This window comes from Hylaeus anthracinus, unplaced genomic scaffold (assembly GCF_026225885.1).
Source record: "Hylaeus anthracinus isolate JK02 unplaced genomic scaffold, UHH_iyHylAnth1.0_haploid 11985, whole genome shotgun sequence".
Classification (NCBI taxonomy): domain Eukaryota; kingdom Metazoa; phylum Arthropoda; class Insecta; order Hymenoptera; family Colletidae; genus Hylaeus; species Hylaeus anthracinus.
In genome coordinates this window covers 525,991-548,868 of record NW_026534333.1, presented here as the reverse complement: position 1 = coordinate 548,868, position 22,878 = coordinate 525,991, and the positions used below count along the sequence as shown (strand labels likewise).

At 46.1% G+C, this 22,878-nt stretch overlaps 1 protein-coding gene across 2 annotated transcripts in view; it reads right to left on the bottom strand.

Annotated features, from left to right (window-relative positions):
- Positions 1-22,878, bottom strand: part of LOC128887103 (uncharacterized) — a 71,871-nt gene that overhangs the window by 18,405 nt on the left and 30,588 nt on the right. Inside the window, exon 1 of one of the 2 annotated variants that reach the window (XM_054142593.1) lies at positions 7,075-7,947. The exons of the other annotated variant lie outside the window; for it this stretch is intronic. The gene's annotated coding sequence lies outside the window, so the exon portion shown is untranslated. Of the gene's footprint in view, positions 1-7,074; positions 7,948-22,878 lie in introns of those variants that run through there. 2 annotated transcript variants of the gene reach the window in all.

Sequence of the window (22,878 nt, the reverse complement as noted above, 5' to 3'; positions counted from 1 at the left end):
AAGTTCCTGCTGGTAACGAGTACGAACGCGTTCGATCTATCAAGGTTATCTTGAAATACGTACAAATTATTTTTAATCCGCGCGGTTGAAAGATCAAGAACATTTATGCACGGTTCGTTTGTACACGAAATTCGTTCGGAATATACATTCCTTAGCTCGAGCATCGTTAGAAATTGTATGGAGATGGAGAAATCTTAATACGGGAGCATTTTAATTTACATATAACACGATAGGCGGCGTGTCCGAGCGTTCGACGTCTCCGACGAGTGCGATTCAACCTGCCACCGATTACACGCCGCCACATCGAACCGACCTAAACGCACCTTAATAACACGTTCAAGACTCCAATCTATTTTCGTCCGCGGATTCGCCATAGAATGAGATCAGTGCGCTAAATTTACAACGGGTCCCTCTCTTTACGCGCTGGAATGTTATCCTCTCTCTTCTGCCATGCTTGCTGGATCTTGCGCGGCGTTCGTCGTTAAATAAGATTCGTTTCGAATTTCCTTAGCACGGGGGCGCAACAAAATCGCCTTTTAGTCGCCAGTCGCTCGTACTATAACCTCTCCTCGTAAGAGTTTTGTTAGAGTGCAAAGGGTAAGCATTTGGTCTCGGAAATATACGATAAGAGAGCTAGTTCGGACTAACGACGTATTGTTTACGACATGTTTTGTTGTGCTGGAGTATATATTGCGCGTCGTAAGAAATCACGATGCTCGCTTGCCAACCATGTTTTTATTAGTGCGTTGCAAAGCGACATTTCGTCTTGGCCGAGAAGACGACACAATCGACCGATACCGATGCGCGGACCGCGCGTGACCTTTGCTCGTCGCAGAGATAGTCGACGGGGAACGATTTTGCTCTCTTTGCGAAGATCTAAAATTTCAAAGTTCAACTCTGACCTCGTCGAGCGTTGTCAAAGCTTTGGGAAAAGTTTCCTCGGCTCCGTGTTCTTTGCAGCGTTAACGTGTCCCTGGATCGGACCAGGGCACGTATGAAATCATTTTTCAAACGATCAACATATTATTTTATTTTATTTTATTTTACTTTACGATTACTCTGATAGCTACTGTCGCGTTTGACATAACATCATCTGAAATATTATTTGCATTTTGGTTATACGTAATTTTATTTTTACGAACATTAAAAAGAAATGCGCGTACGGAATCGTAGAAAATGGTCTTCGTAGCAGTGCAACAATTGCGAATGGCTGAGAAGCCATCCGACTATGGAACCGTGCCAAGTAATCCATTCCTTGACGATTTTATTCAAAGAGGTCAGAAACAATGGCGGTAAAAGGTGTTTCACTCGATCGCATACTACGATCTTCCAACTCATTGTTTTCTCGTTATTCCACCTATACCGCAACGATCCCATGAATTGTTAATTATATACTTAAAGCAAAAGGGAAATTACGTACGTCGAAGGTACATTGAAACGGGGATCGATGGGTAAAGCAAATGAATTGTATATTTCGACGTGGTTATTTTTACGCGAGTCGCGGAAGCGTAACGTTTCGGTTCGCGTTACTGGCAATTCCAGTTAATTGGGTTATTTTTCGCGCGACCCTGGGAAGCTTTGCTCGATATGGTCATACCGGTCGCGATTAGGAAAGAGAACTCGACGCTAGAGCAAAGAAAAAAGAAGATAAAAGAACCGGACGATTTTCAGAGATCCTAAGAGATGCTCTTTCTAAATAATCAAAAAATAAATAGACGTCACTTTTTCAGACGCGCAAATCCTGTTATTACAATGAATCTCGATAAGACGCGTTGACACGCGAGATAATCTCAGGAATGTGTAAGGGACGATTTTCAATGATGGCGTTTAAGCGACGTTGATATTGGCCCCGGGCCAAGCGCGTAACAATCACCTTGACGACAACTTTCTAGAATCTCTGACAGAGTATGATTAAAAGTGTATTTCAGCGTTACGAGTGCACCGTTTTCTGTCCTGTAAGTAAAAATGACGCGTGCCGCGCGACTAGGCTTATCAACCCTGTGTCCCTTTTAACCCTTATAATAGCAACGGGATTGTCAAATATTAGCAAAATTAACCGTTAAAATAGGAATACAATTTTCTTATAATCCAGGGTTGGTAACCCTACGGTCGACCGAGTAAAATCGTACCGCTCGAGGTTCGCGAGCGCGCCTCCTGATCGGTAATCGATACTGGGTTAGCTCAAGAAATTAGCACGAGCATGTTTTGTTCGTTGCGCCGCGAACCGGTGATCGAATGCGAATCGGAGAATGAATTAAAGAAAAAGTCGCTAACCTGTACACTCGAGTCGCGTCGATAATTGGTTTGTTTAATTTTTCGATCAGCATCGTTCAAACAACGGGCCGATCGATACGTTAGAAACTTCCATTCGACGATATTTACAAACGACCGCGTGCAATTCTAACGCAATCGTGGCGCCACGAAGTACCAAGACTTCTGTTACGCGGTCGGTCTAAAGACTACCTCGACATCCTAATGACAATATCACAGGTCGAAAAGGTAATTCTCCGCGATTAGAGGAGCCTCGAACGGAAGGAAGAATCGAGGTGGTCAAGGGAGGAAGGAACGTGGGTACTAGGTTGAACGCTACTTTGAGCGGCCCACTTTCTTTACTTTCACGCCGCCGCGGCGCGGCGTCTCGTTCTTTTTTCGACGCGCTCGCTACTCAGGCTTCGTAACTCGACAACGAGAAAGGCCCTATGGCGGACGTGCATACTTGCTCTCATCGCATACACGCGCACACATGCGCGCGACCACCACCACTAGCTCGTACTCGAGCATGCACGCCCGTCCGCGACATGCAAGAGTAGCATCGAACAATTTCTAACGGGTTTCCCCGTTCCTTTGCGCGAACAGCGGGGGAAATGCACCATGTTCAGGCTGCTGCGTTTCGATAGATTCGTTACGACTTCTTTTTCCTCGCGTGCCATCCCGTCGTCTCCCTCGCCATATTTTCTATCGATCTTACGGTCGAATTCCCATTTCGCCGATGTCTGTGTTCGATAGCGATTTCATGCATACTTTACCTACATTTCAGAGCGTATATTTTCGAAATCTCTAGCGTATCCACTGGTATGTCTACACCGTGGTTCTCCGCTAACGATAATCAAAATACCATCGACGTATACGAATCCCGATCAAATGGAAACGGCGCAAAACGCGACAGTTGGCATATTTTTCTTTAATTAATGTGCCTAATTAATCCTCGAATCGCGGGAGATTATTGCGAGAGTAATCGTGAGGTAATTGCTACGAAACTCTATGACGGTGCACGAGTCACGGAACGAGACGGTACGTTTTATCTCGACGATGCGAGTCGATGAAACGCGAGCCAAGCCGAATAGAAGAATGTGTATCCCTCGTAAACGGGCTTCACGGAAGCATCGCGTACGCGTCCAGAGATATCGCCTTAAACGTAACGCGGAGCGCGAGGGGCAGACGTTAACTCCGCTTTAAAATTCTACGGCAAGAGCCTCGTAACTATTTACGTCCCGGACGAGAGAGAGAGAGAGAGAGAGAGAGAGAGAGAGAGAGAGAGAGAGAGCATACAGCCACTTTCGTAGGGCTACGGCGACGAACGCAGCTGTTTGACTAGCGAACACACGCAAGTCCCGTTTCTCTTTTTCGGTCCTCGTGTGTGCGAGCGCACGCGCATGCATCGAAACGACGCGACGATCTGGCTCTAAACAAAGGTATTATCGCGCATACCAGATCTGCGTTGAATTACAAAGTGACTTACGAAAGGGCATCCACCAGGCTCGCGCCATCCCGCGCAACCCACTTGCAAAAGAAACCGGAGAACAATGGACACACGGCTCTCCTAATTAACGGTACGAAAATCCCGTTTTCGACGCGAACCTATCTCCCTCTATCCATCTCGTTGATAACTTACTCGAGTACAACTCCTTAATCCACTTTTTTCTTCGATATCGGTAATGGTACTCGACTCTTTCTTTACGCGCCACTGTCTGGCTCGGCTAGACTTCCAAACCCGTTAACGGGGAATTTGCGGCTTGTTATACTTGCATCGGGCGAACAAGACCTAACCCAGCCGAGAGGAAACAATTTTCCGTTAATTTCGTGTAACTAAAGAACGTAGGAACGAGTCTCACGAAAGTATATAAATACGATACGACAGAAGCGATACGAATCTCCGCGTCGAAATCGATCTTTGACTCGCGATTCTGATGCTCGAGCGACGAGTACGCTCGATGACCGATACATTATTTAAGCAGGCACAGTTGTGTGCGTCGAACCTCTACCGTCGACCGAGTGCGAAATATGTATGTGACGCTGTAGCGTCTCGACGGAGTTACGTCGATGTTGCCGTTGAATTTCAAGTCCGAGGAGAGAGGGGTGATATCCATGTTCAACGAGATGATACACAACGCCAAGAACAATGGGGATTAGCCGCGCCACGGCTAAAAGAGGCCGCGATGTAACTTTAAACGATCATCATTTATTGCGTTAAAAAATCATCTACGACATATACTATTTTTCAACGATTTTAACAATTCGACGATTTTGAATTGTTGCTCGGATTCGATATCAGAAATCATTTCCATCGGTATTTTTGTTTGTCAGGTTCGGTTGGACGATCTGTTGCACTCTACCAGTGCTTTGCGTATAGATAATAGCTCTACATCCGAGGAGTGAGTTTAAACAGATCGTGAAACATGGTATGCTGATTTTTCAAGTGTTATGTTTCAAATGAAATGACCAAACTAATTCCGGAAAAAATACCACGACATTCTAGCTTGTTTCCTTTTGTTTCCAAAGGCTGGAACTGCGTCAAGAATATTGCACGACCGAGAGAGAGAGAGAGAGAGAGAGAGAGAGAGAGAGAGAGAGAGAGAAGCTATGTCTAAATCGTCCTTGAATGTAAGCGGAGACAACGTGCGAGCAAACCAGCTACAAGAATGCAGCGCGCCTATGCATACACGGAAAGCTTCGAGATATCGATAGAACGCTCACCCTGGCGAGTGAACCTTGCAACGATTCGTAGGCAATAACATTGTGCGTCATTTAAAATAGATTTGGACAGCCAGTGGTATCGGTGACCCCTGTTACCGGTCAAGCAGTCGGTGTTAATACGGTTCCTGCGATAATGACTCGATACGTTGGCTGGAACATGCTCTGTTCGTAAATCTGTGCGCATATGTTACTTCTTGCCGCTGAATGAGGGGGAGGGGGGGGGTTTAGTAGAGAAGGAGCAGGAGGAGGAGCAAAAGAGAGCTAGAGAAGACCGTAGGAGCGCAACGAGAATTGAAACGATCGACCGAAAACTTCGTCGACCCTACATGTATATCCCAAATTATATTTGGAAATGAATTACTTCTGATTTCGAAAATGTAGCTAAAGCGAAAGGTATATTTCATCGTTTCTGAGATTACGTGCCACTATAGGAAAACATTTCGTAGAGACATCTGTTTCTGCGCTTTGCATCGGCGAGGGACGGTGATGTTCTGACTCATCGACTCTGGAAACGGCCGGGGAAAAAAATTATCGCGTCCCTCGACCCACCTCCGCCATCCTCAGGGTAGCTCCGAGAAAATCCACGTTCCCTTTTTTCACGATACACTTTACCGGAGAGAAAGCGAGCAAAATTCTTACCTAGACGAATATTTCGAGACAAATGTCGACCAATTCGATATTAAATATTGCTTTCAGAAATGATCACCGACGGCGAGTTTCGCATTTCTCGTTCGACCATGTTGGACATTTCGTTTATCGCGAATCGAAAATCCATACCAAAAGACGAAATAAGATACAGATTGGCCAAGATCATACGTTACGACTATAAAGCGTACAAAATCGATAGCGACCGACCAATCCACTTAATGGCATTCCCTAAGCAGCCGCTGAACGCGATAAATCGAAGGCTGCGGACTATTTAGATATGCCGTAACGATATATCGAACCGTTGGTGCAACATCAGATAGAGAAGCGATTAAACACTAACGAACAGTTTCTCACCGTGTCCCGCCAAAAAGAAATCAAATCGAACCTGTTCGTTCAACTTCTCTAAGAAAAGTTCGATCCGATTAGCTTTACGTAATTGCAAAAACGATTCGCGACGAAACGTAGACAATTAACATTTTGACGTATACGTTTCTATTTATAAAAGCTAAGAATCAAATAACACGCAACCTAGCAGAAATACGTCACGAGCGACTAGATAGTGAAAATATTACGTTCAGGTTGACGATATGCGTAATGCCGATAATAATAGAATAAATAAAATATGTCGATCAACGTATAACCTATTTGCCTTCTTCGTCCGTAACAGATTAGACGTCGAGAAAGATAACGATGCGTCGTGTTTTAATCGTCGAGGCCCACAAGAAATAAAAGCGTTGTGCAATTCTAACCTTAAGCCCGCATCGCGCCCCCCCTCCCCTTCCCCTCCCCGCCCCTCTTTGTAACAGTACAGAACAAAATCCAACCACCTTGTTTTCCCTGTTCGAGCTAACCGAAGGAACACATAGATGTTCCTATACTTATGATTCATCAATTCTCGAGCGTAATACCCGCGCGAAAAATCCGTGCTACATTTTTTTTCCTAGGATTACGTTATATCTATTGACGATAGATGCTGTGTCATCGCGATACACGCGATACATACAAAGAAACATCACCCAACTGTCAGATGAAGAAAAGCGTTCGTTTTTGAAAAGACAATTTCAACGATTCGTTTCCAAACATATTCTCTCGTTGGCTTACAGAGTTTGGTATTGGTGCAACTTTGATTTGAAAAGCTTTTCGATATCTTTCGTGATTTAAGAGTTACGAGATCGCGAACAAAATGGGTGATTTCACCCTGAAAAGTATAGAGCAGCGACATTCGTGTAAAGTTTTGTAAAATTCAGAGTTGGTCGGTTCGGCGATATTCCCTTGTTAGCAACCGTAGGGAAGAATCGAGGAACCGCAGAGGGATGAGGAAGCTAGGAGGAGAGGGATAAGGGGAGAGAGAGAGAGAGTCCGAAGCACAGGAACAAATGGGTGACGCGCGTACGAACGGAGGTTGCTCAACTTGACGTCGGTCTCGTGACGTCACGCAAAATCTCACTTTACCTGTGGACGAGATCGACTACTCCTCGGTTGCTGGCCGCACACGATATGTCGATAGCGGAGTAGATAAAGAACCAGCCAACGGAGACGACGAGAGAATCCAAGAGAGAAAGGGGTGAAGAGACACACAGCGAGCGGAAAGTCTTCGGAGGGGACGACGGGTAAGTCTTCGGCGAGCGAGCACCGCTCTTTCACAGAGAACGTCGCTTCTTTGTTCTTCCTTCCTGCTCTCGCAGGGCACTCTCCGGGGCTTTACCACACACTCCGCTGACTAACGGAACGAAGTTAATCGGAGCACGTTACAATCTCTCTCGACGCGTCCCTTCGTCACCGTCGTCGTCGCACTGTTTAAGTATAGTCGTAGCTAACGTCTTCTCGATCTTACACCACTATGTTTTATATTAAGTGCACTCGAACGCGACACTCGGCAGTCTCCGATTCGGTCGGTGTGCACCACCTCTTGCGAAAAGACTCGACCGATAGACGACCGAAGGACAAAGCGGGAAAGAGATGCGCGTGTATATTATACGGTATATATGTATTTGTGTGCGCGTAGATTCGTCCGTATACACGTACGTAGACACACGGAAAAGACGGTATACGACAAAGGAAAACACAGTGTTCAGTCCTGCTATCCCGTCCAACGGCTGGTGACCGACGATCGTACGGAAGCAAGGCCGGAGCACGACTGAGCGCGTATGCGAGCCGACACCAGCCGAGCGTGTGGCTCGCGATGCGGAGATACCCGACCGAACGTCGTACCGCTACGACACGAGTTCCGAGTCGTCCCTCTCCCTCGCCGCGCGCGCTCTCCCTATCTATCCGTTCCCCTCCCCCCGACACCGACCCGTACTCAGCCGCCAACCGATTCCTCGTTTCTCCCCGCGTCACCAGTTCTCTCTATATCTTCTGCTTAAACCCGTACACGTCCTTCGGTATACGAGATACTTGGCGATTTTTCCTCGACGACGAGAGCCCCGTGTGTCTATGTCACCACTCGAAAACCCATCCACGCTTGGAATAATCGCTACCTGCCTTTTTTTTCTTACGAAATCGACCGGGGTCGCTTCGATCGGTGCGGAACAGGTGTGGGGCACCGTAGTCGTAGAGGGGAGGAGGAGGGGGGGGGGGCTCAGGGTTAAACGGACCAGGGGAATGTTAAGTGATTCGCGCTCGATTTACGGTTTTCGAGTATATCGATGTATCGCCGTACCATCGAAGCTACTGCTTGGATTTTGTTTTACAGAACGCGAAACCACCGATCGACGATGGGTAGTCCGTGTTCTGTATCCACCGATGGCCGAAACAGTCATTCGGATACTAGACGTCGCGCGGTTATATATTCGTTTGAGTTATTACTTGGGTCGGTTATCGTTTTATTCAACGCAAGATATACATATGTCTATTACCATCGAATATCTTCATCTTTGAGTACCAACTTTCGTTTAACCATTAACAAACGAGAAGCTCGTTATATTCGGTACGTTTAAACCGTGCGACGAGTCGTTGTTATCAACGACGGTTATCAAGAGGCTAGGAAACGAAATCCACGATTTTCCAGCTCGATACGGAAGGCAGGCGAACCCAAATGAACTGCCCGACAAGCCGGTAGGTGGTTTGCGTTTGATTTAATGGTAGATAGGAAGGGTACATTATACCCGATGGGGCATACGTGGAATTTAGTAGATGTACGCGCGTGTAAGTACCGTAATGCGATATGATAATGTGCCGTGCGCTTTTGTGCGAACGTCCATGTGAAATATTGTGGCGAACGCGACGGGCGTCTCTGCGTTTCGCAGCGGGGGAAAAAAACCAGTGTTCGTATCGAAACATTAAACCTGTCCCTTAGCCCTTTGTTTGGTAATGTCGCTTCCAGCCGGCCCGATGCTTCTTTTACGCCGGGGCTTTTGCAACCGGGTTCCCAGTTCCGTTTTTACAATTACGCCGATAATTCGGGCGTATGCATATTCATCGTTCGGTGAAGTTAATTCGTTGTCCTCTTTTCGTTCGGTCTAGCGCCCCCCTCCTCCCTCCCTCCCTCTGGACTTTTTCACGCCAGGGCTGCCTCGTAGGAGTCATAGACGCAACGATTCATTCTTGGTTGAGTCGAACGCCGATACGTTGCCAGAGCTACGGATTATTATTTATCGAATGTTTCGTTTCGATATTCGACTGTTTGAATAATATTAGGCGTAGAAATGAATTAAACGATATTCAAGTTGATCGTAAAAATAGGAAATCCAAGATGGCGAACCAGTGAGCCAACTTCTCGCACGCCAGCACCGTGACGCGTCGAAATTTTGTCGAGTCGTGACCAAGTGTTGTTGCCGGTCTGTTGGCCAAACGAGAGTGAAAGTGACTCGATGCATTTAACTTATCAGCGATTAAGGCATGAGCGTCAACACGTCCTCCACGCTCTCCTTCTCTGTCCCCGCGCAAGTGCCACGCGCGTTTCTTCCTTTCTCTCAAGTAAAAGCAAACACTAATTCGACCCGTACGGATCCGCGTTCTTTACGGTTTTCACCGCTTCGATGGTATTCAACGGGCTATACGTTACGATGTCCCAAAAGTTTCTTTCGTTGTTTCACGTTATAAACTATAATTCCAAGTAACTCGGTTTTAGTACTTTCTAATAATAAACTTTTCTGCCAACTCCAACGAACGTATCGATTTTAGCGACGCGTACTTTTAGGAACTGTTTTAGAATCGTATTTTTAAGATTACAGTGTTCGCGGGAATGGCTGAGAAAAATCAATTTCTTTGAGCGACAAATCAGAATGCGCCCCTAATGAGAATCCAGCGGAAGGTTTGCGACTACCGCGATGGGGGAATGTACGGTAGGGGGAAGAACGAGAGGGTTAAGTGCACTTTTGCGGGAAGTCGGTGATGCCCCGTGTGTGTTTTCTTCCTCGATCTTAAAGAGACCCTCGCTTGGTAGCATCGAGGAAAAGCTGACTTCGTTAGGTCTGTTTTTTCTTCCAAAAGAAAAATACGCTTCTAACACGAACAATGCTCGAATAATTTATTAAACCGTTTGTGGTCGTAGATTATTTTTACAACGTAGAAAGGAAGCACCAAGAAAGGGATCGTAGTAAAAGACACGGTTTTAAAAATAGGCTACGTAACAAGAGAGACTTATCGATTGTTGATTACGCAACGCACCGACGCGATTGCAAGACGACGTTTCGTAGCGGCCCCGTAATTCATGATTCTGGTTACGCTTCTCAATTCTGGTCAGCCCAGCGCGTCCGTGTATGTATATCACGCGTGATTATGCACAGTACGCGATACGCGTGCTCTATGGAAACAACTATTGGACAGCACGCGGGATATCGAATAGCGATATCGCGGCCAATCGATATATTCGGCTTAAAATCTGATCGAAATCTAGTCTTGTTGTCCGTTGGGTGCAAAAATGATCGTTGTCAAACGTAATCCTGACTCTCGCAGTGGATTACTCGAGCGTGGAATCCTGCTTTCGTTGGAATCGGTGCCAGCCAGACCGTGTCTCGAAAATTATCAGTAAAATTAATAGCAGGACGAGCTAGGGATTCGTGAATTATTCGTAAATTTAAGGGACCAGTTTCATCGAGGGCAATGTTGCTACTCGACGATGTCCATTATTAAGGGACTCTATTTCGAATGGAACGCTACGGGGGCCAAGTTTCGGCACAGCTTTTGTCTCAAGTTATGCCATACCGTTTTAGTCGGCTCGAATGAAAGTTACCCTGCGTTAGGACGAGGAAGGGTTGACCGTAGTAGGGATAGACGGTCATGACGAGAAGGGGCAGGAGGGGAGGGGAACGATGCGCAGTACGGCGCAAAATAGACGCACCGAGTTCGTACTTGTTTGTACCTAGCGGTATTCGTTTCACCTCGGACCGACATACTTCACGGCGATATCGACTTCGCTCGGCTTCCTTTCGCCTGTCTACTTCGCTGCCCTTATCGTAGACGCGGAATGGACGAAATAATCGCCGGAACGGTTTGACTTTTCATACAGCAAAATCGTACCGTGAAATTTCTTTTTACGCTTGGCAACGACTGTCTTACGATACCGCCATGCGATCAAAAAATGTTACGTTATACGTATACTGTAGATAGATCGGGCCGACTTTGACTGATCGATGCAGCGGATCGAATCCAACCTTGATGGTACGTTTATTCTACTACGTCTTGATAATCTATTGCGTAACAACTCCTTCGACTACTCCGCGATTGTTCGTTGTAAAGACTATGGTATTAAATGGCGTGAGTGGTCGCGAAATCGAAAAATGGTAAACATTTCGCGACAGTTCGCTTCGACCCGTCGTATTGAGCGGTCAACGACGCTCTGATTTGTGCGCATCCGTGTCGCGCAACACGTGACCGAACACCTCGCCAGGCGAAGCGTGGCCGCTCGGGGAAAGCCTTTTCGCTCGAGTTTCGTGCACGGATAATGACAAGAGAGGGTGTAGAAGAAAGGTGCATGATCGCAAAGTGATACGAATCAGGACTGCCGATCAACTATATCGAATATCGTTACAACACAAGTAACCTAAATGATTATTTTATTTCTAAAAGTCAATGTACGTGTTCGATTACTTTATTAGAAATAAATATTTGGTTCTCGCGATCCGTTGGCAACGCGGATACTTTAACTCGTTTCGAACGACCGAACCATCCGTATAACTTTCAATCTGTCGTTAGATAGTCCGGATCTCCGTTCGAGAAACAAGCTTTGTACGTCCGGCAGAAGTTCGAGACTGAACGAAACCGATTTTCGGGTAGCTCCGAGCGTCGTTTCATCCTTCATGGTGCACTGAACCATGAGGATACATATTCATCGGTTATAGGACGCGATCCACTCCCACCCCCGCCATCGTTCTTTTTCTCCGCCGCCACTCTTGGAAACGAGTGGACAAACGATTCAATTTACGTACCGCAGCTATGAAACGGTATACTCTGAACAAGCATGAAAACTACTCGAAAGATCGAACGCGAGCTATAGTAGCGCATCGTGTATCCTTTGAAAATCTAGTGTATTGCTTCGTAGGTAGAGCATTTTTTTTTTTTTTTTTTATGTTTGGAAAAATTAACTTTCAGGTATAATTTTGTCAAGTAAAGCGATGTTTTTGCTCGTGCGTTTTCAACAAATGTCACAAGAATCGACATTGATGTGCTATCTTTGGAGTCATGATTTTAAATTCGCTTCGTAAGTTGAAAACTGGGATTACCGACTAGTCGTTTACTCGGAAATGATAATTACGGATTAGATTTAGCTCGGCGCCAGTTACGAACGAGACGCTGGGAGGGCAACTCGAGCGTCTCGTACGTGGCGAAATCGAACGAAAAAGCTGTAGCGGAGCGCTCGATCGCATCGAGTCCGAGTGGGCATCGCCGACCGTGTAGTCGCGCGCACGCCGGACCGAGGCGACGTGACCAGAAGGAACAGCGTGAAACGGAGAAAGAGGAACGCGACCGTGTACACCGGGGAGGAGAGAAAAACGTGAGTCAGGACTCGTTTCGAAGCGGAGCTGTTGGGAGCGTTGTACTCTGGGTGTCTCGTAATTGAACAGACACGAGCCACCAAACTTCCCGAGTCCGTTCCACCCGTAGGGAGAGAACCGACCCTATTTCTGGCCCGGAACGGGGCCCGATCCTGGCGGCCTATAACCAGCTTCGGACTAGAAGCGTGTTTGCTCTCGTGGAAACCTCCAGTTTTCGCTTTCGAGTAATCATTTTCCACAGTACCTACATTTTCCTTTCCGATCTAGGCGGAAGTCAAGTACCGCGATCGACATAGATTTCGAAGATATTGCTTCGACGAAATATAACGGGAACGATGAGAAAGCTTCGTTTCCATCGAGATAATGATTCGTAGGAAAACACTTTTACAGGCGAACCGCATCGGAAAGAAAACAAAACTCGAACGTAATCCCCATGTGGCTGTGCGATCAACAGTCGATACACACGCGGTGACAGTGTTCGTTCGTCCAAGGCCACGGTTTCGAGGTTAAGAATGCTCTAGGACTAATTTATTCCAAAATATTCATGCAGCGACGGGGATGCCAGGCGCTCGTGACCAACTGAACGAGCAGACCATAATATTCGTATTCTCGTTCGGAAATACTATTTACGAAAAAATTGACTCGAAGTTGTAATATACAGTGTTTGCCTTGGAATAAAACGTGCTCCACACCTGCTCGAGAGGTAGGCATTGTCGCACTATGCGAGGAGAAATACTATACAAGGTGTCTCCGTGGGATCGTAGCGAATATTACCTAAGGGTTCAGAGGGTTAAGCTGGCCGTGGTCTTTGAAATTTTAGGGGCCTCTGGCAGGAAAACCGGCTCCCCTGTTTGATGAATTCGTGCCAGGGATGGGCAAAATTTTATATCCGATTTGTGTTGCATTGGAAAATTATTATTACACAAAAAGGAACAGAATTAATTTATACGCTCAACGGATGTAAATTTTGCATTCGTACCAGCTAGAGAATGGTTGTTCTCGTTGGCTTAACTGAAAACATCGAGATTTAATATCTGGAGAAGGACGTCGCGGTGTGGCCACTGGCGGAGAAAGGAAGAAGTTTACCGTAGAGAACAGCTGGAAAGTTGCGCCGCGCGTCAGCTTCATAACCGAGCGTATCCTGTCCGTCTACGTAGCGTGGATCGTGCATGCTTTTTTTTTTTTATCTATCATCAAAACGTTCTCGATCTCTATTATAACCCTGGTTTCCAAAAATGTTGCTCCGGAGACAACGAAGGTAACGCCACCACAAAAGGGAAACGAGCTTCCTTTCCTTTTAGAAAAAGGCCCGAGTCTAGTCGAATAATTTGACGCTTGAAAATGAACATTGAACTCTAAGGTTAAAGCTGGGTTTGAAATTTTGGTCGACAGAGAAAAAGCGACATATTCGTACGCGGCAACCCTGCTGGGAAAGAGCTCATTGTCGGTAGGAGCCGTGTGGCCTTTGTATTTCTGAAAACACGTTTCCGCGTTCGATCACGCTCTTTCCCTTCTTTCGCGATCGATTTAGAGTCGAGAAATTCGAGCCTGGACCGGAGAGTGTCCCACTGTGTATCGCGATTATTCAATTTCGTGGCAACGAGATACGCGATGACGAGAAGAAAACGAGTACCGCTATGACACGAGGTCCAAGTTGGTTTCCCCTCTCGTGGTTGCCCTCCCTCCAGCGCGACCTGCTCGTCATTCCCCTCTGCCCGCGCCGATACACTGTCACCCCTTCCCCTCCCTCCTCTTTCCCCTACACTCTCGCGGTACATTCCCTCTCCTCGTCGTTCGAGCGTCACGTCTCGGCCGTTCTCTCTCTTCGGTCGCCGTTAGTAATTCTGCCATTACTATGTGCCTTCCACTTCCTCGACCGTCCGTTCAGCGCGCCGCAATTTTTCTCGGTTAGCAAGCCGAGTCGGTGAGGCCGAACACGAAAATCTAAGGGAAATTCCTGACTCCCCAGCAACTTCTGCCTCGTCTTTCTCGCCGCGTTTCCCCTTCAGAGGGCTGAGACTCGTCGAATTTCTCTCTATTCAAATAGTCGAATGGTTCGTAGTAGTTTCTAGCGTTGGACGAACATAATTCGTACATTAGCATCGAAACGTTTCGTTAAAAAAGAGCACACCGTGTAGATTGGCGAGCATCCTAACCGCGAGATCCGACCTATCCCAATGAAAAAACTGATCGACGCGAGGCTCACTCGGTAATGGTCCACAAAATATTCATTACGATGTCCGTAGGAACGAACAGCTGCCGTTCGAAACTGACGAGGGTTCACCGAAACAATCCCTGGGTGTTCGAAGGCACGGATTGGCATCCAATAATATTACACGAGAGCATCAACTAAAATCGTTTAAACACGGATTATCCGGTACACGAACCAGAACAAAAGGCTCCGTCTTTCTTCCGTTCCCCGACCAGACGAGCGAAAGAAGAGGATGATACGATTCGATGCAGTCAGAGGATAAGAGAAACGAGGACGGCACGAGCCAGGACTACTCGACTCTTCCGTCCTCGTTCTTCCATCGCACGTTCCGTCTTCCTTCGTCTCGCTCGCGTCTTCCTCTTTCCTGTTCCTCTTGCGCGCAGCTTTCGAGCACTGCGTTCTCCTATTCGAGACGCTCGGTGTTTTAATTCCTGCCGATCAACCGTCTCCTCTCCTGCTCGAGCTGCATTCACTCGAATATCATTTTCTGTTCAAGAGACGCGCCGGAAATACAGGATACATATCGACTTTGAAAAATATAATTTACGATTCGCGTTGTCTTACTGTTTCTCTGCCTCTCGTGTAGTCTTACCGAATATTGTTCGTATAAAAGTTGCAATACGTTCAAGAGGAATTACGAAGCAGCGCCAGCGGTCAGATTATCGGCATTTGGCTTTTTTCGTCGAGATACGATAGCCGAGTTGGGTGAATCACCCGGTAGATTCTCCGTCTTTCTCTTTGTTTGCCTCGCTTTGTCTGTCTTTCTCTTGCTCTGTCGAGTACGAATACACGGGCAACGCAGTTGCGTTCCCGGCGTGTCAGTGTGGACCAGCAATCTGTGAACAGCCGGTTTAAGCAGAAGTGGAGGTGGAGAAGGCGGCCGATCGATTTTCATCGTGTTTCAAAATTCTCTATGCGCATCCTGGCCAGGAACTAACTACTTACAACCGAATGTATCAACGAAGAACCTTTTTATTTCGCTCGACACGTGCCCAATTCATCCATAATTCTTTCCCCTCGATTCCTTCGTTTCTCCGCCTTCTACTATGTTCCCACTTGTAACGAACCAATCCGCAGTTTCATGTTTCTATCGAACCAACTAAAATTATGTTCGATGCGAACAGTATTTATTTTCGAAATTAATAAATAACACGATCGCCTTGTTCGTCGAGTAGCAATCTTCCGGAGGGATCGTTAAGCCTTTGGCTAATCTGCGAATAGCTAACGCTCGGTAATTCCGGTAACATGCTCTATGGAGTGTTTATTGAACTAAGATTTAGCGAGAAGCTCCTTGCAGCTTCGCTCGAGTTCTCGCCACAGAGCCAATATTTCTATGGTTTTCGTATGTTTCAGCGTGTCATCGAACCCTTACAGGTTGAGTCGTCGCGATTCTTTTGTTGGTTATCTCGTTCCCCTGTCGACTCGTACATTTAGAACGCGGCTTATACGTTTAACCGGATTGGTCGTTCGAAATATCGATGCTGATTTTACAGAGAGCGAGTGGATAGTCTTTCGAAGCTGTCGCGCTGGACATTCTCGATCAACGGTTTTCTTCTAACCTATTCCTTGGTTGAGACGCGACGTTCACGTGCTTGCGTTTATTAGATGTGTTTCTTTGTAATAACGCAATTGAAATAAAAAGAGCGAGTGTGTGCAAAGTGAAATGTAACTAAGATTGCTGTTACCGAAACGTGACATCGAAGAATTTGACGGCATGCGTAATTAAGGTACCGTATGTATTATATGATAAATATAGGTTAGGATCGGAATTAATTCGACAAGTTAAACTCGAAACGATTTCGAGAATTTTCAGTGCAAAGAATTAATGTACTTGAAGAAAAAGCATTCAGGATCAAGGAGGGTCTAGTTTTACTCGTGATATTATTACAGTTTGTTTTCGATTAGCGTGGCGCGATCACTTTGTGATTCATGGTCACTTACATCGCGCGTGCACGGTGTGTTTCGTTGGTCTGGGGGAAGAAGTCACTTCACCCCCTCCAGGCCCAGTGGCTAGGAACAGAGCTGGCTCGTTCGCTGACGGCTTTTTGGTTAATCGGATACGGTTATTTGTAAATATTGAAAAGCGTGTTTAGGCCCCTTCTTCGCCATCTCTCGATACCCGTCGTCCTTTTACGTCGAGTGTTTACTTTTCGGGTTACAAATTAAAGCTTTCAACGGATGACTGTTGATCGTCGATTAACCATGTTTGCGAGGCATCGATTCAAGGTAAATACCCCGTTAAAATTTTATCTTCGAATCTTGTTTTTTTTCTAATTTAAATTACGTATATCAACCCCTTAGGAAATTTCAAATGATTTCATCGAATCATTTATTCGCAACAAACTCGCGAATAAAGTCTTATTTTCATTGTTATACTCGAGTCTCCCCTCTTAAGCGAGGGGATCGCTTCAGCTATCAGCCCTGTTGTCTTCGTTAACGGCAAACGCAAACGAAGCGATTCTTTGACCTCTAATGGAAGCATTTGACTTTGTCCCACGCTTCTCTCGTTGGCGTGAAAACACGCGATGGTTATAAAGTAGACGAGTTTGTAAAGAATCGGTAGAACGAGGCGTTTGTGATAGCGTGATTCGGGTAATACAAGCGTAATAGGCATATCAAGCACGAGACCCATCCAGGCTGATCGATCTTCCGGCACGGCGCGACTAACTGTGAAAAGCTGTCGGCGCCGGTAGCGCCGCCGTAGTCGCCGTCATCGTTGGCATAGTCGTTTGCTCGTCCCGTAGCACGGTACCAGTCTCTCCTCCTCTCTCTACTTCACCCTCGCCGTCACCCCTTCGTAGCGTCGTCCGATAACGAGCGTGTTTTACGCACCGCACCAAAATAATCCGATTACCGGGCCAAGCTGACCCGCAAAAGGCGCCTTCGAAACGGGGAAAAGGACGGGAAGGAAAAAAAGCGGTCCTTAACCTCTTTTCAGTCGTCGGTGTTTTACCAGCGATTTGACATCAAGTTTTAATGAACTCTCGGCCCCAGCCGGTTCGCGTAATCAGATTCGTCGATTTGGAGAATCGTCGGGCCTTGGATTATTTCTTTTCTTTCGATCATTTTTAACATCAGCGCTCGGTTAAAGTCTCGTTGTAGGTATGGTAACGCACCGAAGAGATTAAATAATTTTCGATTGAAAATTTTTACTTGGTTTATTTTCGACGTTTCTTAAAAACTCACGAGAATCGAGGTTAAATATGGCGAGGGTCGAGCCGTTGCCATTCGTTGTTCGAATTTTCAGTAGTTTGCATAACGTTAGGTGAAAGTCTACCTGGAAAGGTAAGGGCCGCTTAACGCGATCCGTCCTGAGATCGAATCTCTTCCGTGGAAAGTGAAATGTATTTTTCTTCCCACCTGATAACACGTGCTCAACGAATCTAACCACGGCTTTCCGTAGGTCTTTCGAAATTTCTTTGGAAATCGATCCTTATACCGTTTACAAAATTCCAGGGACATAATTACTTTGGTCCATGTTTTTCGAACGAACGCGTGAGCGGAATTTTAAAGCGTAGTACGCGCGATCGAACGATCTAAAAGAAATACATACGCAAAGCAACGTGCAGCAGGTGCGCGCGAAGAAAAAACACCAGTGTCGATGTCTTCGGAACGCCTGTTTATCGATTTGCCCGGGGACGGTATACAATGCCTCTCACTACACAACTTGTGTTTCCACAGAGAGAAGCGAGATCAGATTTCGAGGGATCGAGCCACGCGGCTCCGCGGAGCGTTCAGACTCGATTCTTTAAAAAGAAAAAAGAACGGAAACGTTGATCCAACGTTCGAGTTTGCTTTCTGTTCGGCGTCTCTCGGAGAATGGTAAAAGAAACAAATTCGTCGTTTGCGGAATTAATTTCGTCTACCGTAATTCTTTGCGATTTATAAACAAATCTTCCAAACGTGGCGTAAATATTGGACGTGTTTGTATCGGAAGTGGGACTCGAAAATATCCAGATACCCGTGCAATCCCTCGCGTTGTTTCCCGTTTCTGCTTTCGATCCTATCGACTCCGGCATCGTAACTCGCGGGACAATGAAAACAATGTACTTGGATGACTAATCCTCCTTCGGATACCTCGGCCACACGGCTAATTGTAAGAGAGTAGGTTGGCGCGAGAGAGACGGAGACACAACTGCTCGCGCGTCGCAGAAAAGGACGGCGACAACGGTGACCCGTCCGTTGTTCGGTGAGACGTTGTTAGTCATACGCATACCTGCCTACTTAGGGAATTCGAAGCCAAGTATGGCGAGACCTTGCGTTATTCGAATCGACGCTTTCGTCGAGCTACAGTGTTGCTTCGATTGCTCGATCGGAAAGATCATTCGTTCGTCGTGAATAATCGATACATTTTTTTTTCTTCGTCGAGCAATATAGTACTTATTCAATTTGGAAATTTCATAGACATTTCTGTGCCTCTTTTCAGCGACGCGTACTTATTTATTTCTATTTTTGTTTCGTCCGTTTGTAACTAAATGGTTAACTCGGAGTCGCTACAGCGAATAGTTAATCACGTTATGACAGACACTGCCAAGCCGGACGAAAATAAATCGCCCCCTCGCTCGCTGAGCGTATCCGACCGATGCGAAATAGTTGATTAGGAGGAACAAGGGTTCTACGATTTCACTACTCGTCGAGTCCGAGTTGCTTTCGTCGTCGTCTTTTCGGTGGTCGAATCAAGCGTAAATCTCCGATTTACTCGATGCTTCTTTTTTTCATTTACATGGTCTGAGAAAATGATTTCTAAAGTTAAAAATAATCGAGGACCGTAACGTTTAGCGTAGTCAGCTTGGCGATCGCGGATAACGACACGAGCGGAATAGACATGCCCGTAAGATTTTGCTAATCCGTGTCAACGGACGTAATGGAAGGTTAACCAATTCCGCGTTGGCTTACGAAAGAAGCACGGACGTTGCGGAAGCTGGCGAAGATAACGCCAGGCCAGATTCTGTAAACACTGTTATCAGCGTTGCTGGATCGTACGTCCCTGCATTGTAATCACGGGAAAGGATACGAGAAGACTCTCGCGCGAGTCTACGCCTTATAGTTACGTGTTTGCAACCGCGCAAGACTCGATGCTAATCGAATAACTAGTTCGTTTCTTCGATACGGAGACGAGCGAAAGTCTCATCCAAATGAAAAGAACGAGTGAAAGATCCATTCCAATCAGCTGTGTCGATCGGAATGTTTTTGATAAAATAGCTCACTTATTGATTTGACTTCGTACGAGGTTAGAGTATGGATATGTCGAACGCACCGTTCGACGAGAAGGCATTTTCGAAGGTGACTAAAGCTACCTAAAGATAGCCACCGCTGCCACTGAAAATAAAGACGAGAGGCTACCACTCATTCGACAAACGATTGCTCTGCTTCGATGCGTTTAACCGTCTCGGAACGCCATTCTCCGAATCACCAATTGCTCGTTTTGCAAGCTGGAAAACGACCACGCATAGAACCTTTTACTTTGGACAAGAGCAAAATCTAGCAATTCGTGTCGCTTGTGTTCGTTCTTCGATGTATCGAGTCGATCAGTCATTTTTCACACCTATCTCGCCTCTGCTAGATATTTACAGTTACGTAAAGCGGGTACCATTCGATAAATAATTCTGCGATGAATGCAAATGAAAACAAACGCGCAAACGAAAATAGAAAGTCTGCTTTCGACCGTAAATTCTTGCGATTTTCATCGACGACGGTAAATATTTGACGGTTGCTTTAAACGACGAGCATTTACTTAACTTGCACAGAAATAAAGAAAGAAGCGCGCGAAGAAGGCTAGAGACGGTAGAGACTAGAGAGTTAGAGATTCTTCTCTGAGCGAAGATGTCGCATTTTAAGAAAAGTTTGTAGTTGGTCGATAGAGCAGATTCGCGGATCGAACTAGTGCCATCTTAATTGCCATATTCACGAATGATGAATGCGTTCCAGCGGGGAAGTTAATGTTGACAGAGTACACATAAATGGTAGTGGTTGACTGACGATAAATCACGATTGTTGGCACACGTTCTTCGACATGTATTAATAATGCTTGTGTAGCGGTGGCGGCGGCGGCGGCAGCGGCAGCACGGTCAGCGTTACACATACGTTCGTCCCGCGAGAAAGATGCAAGCAAACGCTCAACGTCGCCGTTGCTCGAGTCGATTACATAACCCCGCTTTAACGATAGCTTCGATGGGATCTATCATTTCGTTCGAAACAATGATCGCCCGATTGGCTAACGGTGCAATCACGCTTTTGTAAGCGGTCCGTTTAAAAATTAACTTTCACTTCTTTCCATCCGTGTCGAAGGAAACTATATCTGGGCTCGCTCCGCGAACCTCGGACCTCTTCGTTTCTAATCCTGGAAACGATACGTCTGCATTCGCCAGACGTTGGTTACGCTTCTATCTGTGTAACGAACAACGCTGTAACTGGTGAAGTTTTTATTCGCGAATAGAAATAAAGACCGGTGAAAAAAGTAACGAAAATGAGGACAATGAAAACGTCACGCTCGATTACCGCCGCGTAAAGTTATTGTTTATTAAAAGTTACCGAGTATATGTATAGGAGCACGATGTATACGGTTTAGGAATGAAAGCTATACATTATCCGTGAGATCCCTAGGAAAGTCGATGGAGCAGCCAGAGGGAGAATGAGGGGGAACGCCGAGAAGGAGCTCCAACGAGAGAGGCGGCGAGCGGGTAGAGGAGGGGGGAAAAAATAGAGAAGAAAAGCTGGGGAGGCGACACGAAGGACGGCTTTCCACTTGCGTTCGACCGTTTCCATTAGAAGCGTACCAGTGATGTTTATATCGCGCTACAACCATCAACGAATTCTCTACGAGAAACTTTCGTGTTTTACATTTGCTTCAAGGTGGCCCTGCCACCGACAGCCCTCCTCATCTGTCTATCTGCATTCGAAATTTAATCCTTTTAACTAATAGCAATTTTGCTTCGTTACATTTTTGATATCGGCTAATAGAGGTAATTCAGAATTATCATTAGGCGTGACAACTAATTCTATAACTGTAGTTTGAGTAAAAATATTTACTACCAATCTATGCTACGTCCCTGGCGTTCACGGCGACGTAGCGGGCCAATGAAATTTTTATCACGTGACAAACTCTGTTTACATCAAACTTGATCGCGTCTCGTGGAACGTGTTCGCTATAGCCTTAGTCACTGACCTAACCTATCGGGAAAATGGAGTTATCAGAGCGTGCGTCGATTGTTTTGCGTGTGCTTATTCGCGTTTCAATTTTCTACCAACCAGTCGATTCACGTGTTCACAGTTACAGAGTTCGTTCGAATTTTTCCTTCGCGAGATTACCTTTGACCGTGTATTCGCGCTTTCCAAATTTCGATTCGTTCCTACAGAAACGGGGCATAACCTAACAAAAGTCCACCGAATGCGAAATATATTTTTCTAAAGAAAACATTTCTTCGGGTAATTGATACAGACAACATTTCATTTACTTGCTAAACAGCTAAGTTCTAAACATTTGTTTTCATTAATAAAAAAAAAAAAAAAAAACATGTGTTAAATTATACGGTTATATATTATTTAAATTCAGGGTTTTCCGAACGTAAACGACCGAAATGAAATACAGCAGGATCGTAAACAGTTCCCAGATGGAGGGAGAGCAAGACTAGATACGCTAACGAAACGCACAAAGGATTAATAACACGTGAGAAATTATTATTTCGAATAACGTATATACGGGGTTAACCGAGATGCACCCTCGACTTGGCTCCATCGGTGATCGTAGGGGCCGCTTTGATGGTTCTCAATGGAAGGCTCAGCTCCATTGCTCTCTATGTGCCAACCCCTATTTTCTCCCACGGCTACTAACCTCTCTTACCGATAAAAGAGAGTCAGTCCGTACTTTCGACAACTGTGGACTCGCGAAAGCTTCCAGTTTGTTTTATTTCCAACTGGACACTGAATTCTCCCTCCTCGCCTCTCCGACTCGCTTCTTTCTCTCCTCCACCGTTCCGCCGACTCTCCGACTCTCCCTCTCTCCCTCTCTCCCTCTCTCTCTCTCTCTCTCTCTCTCTCTCTCTCTCTCTCTCTCTCTCTCTCTCTCTCTCTCTCTCTCTCTCTCTCTCTCTCTCTCTCTCTCTCTCC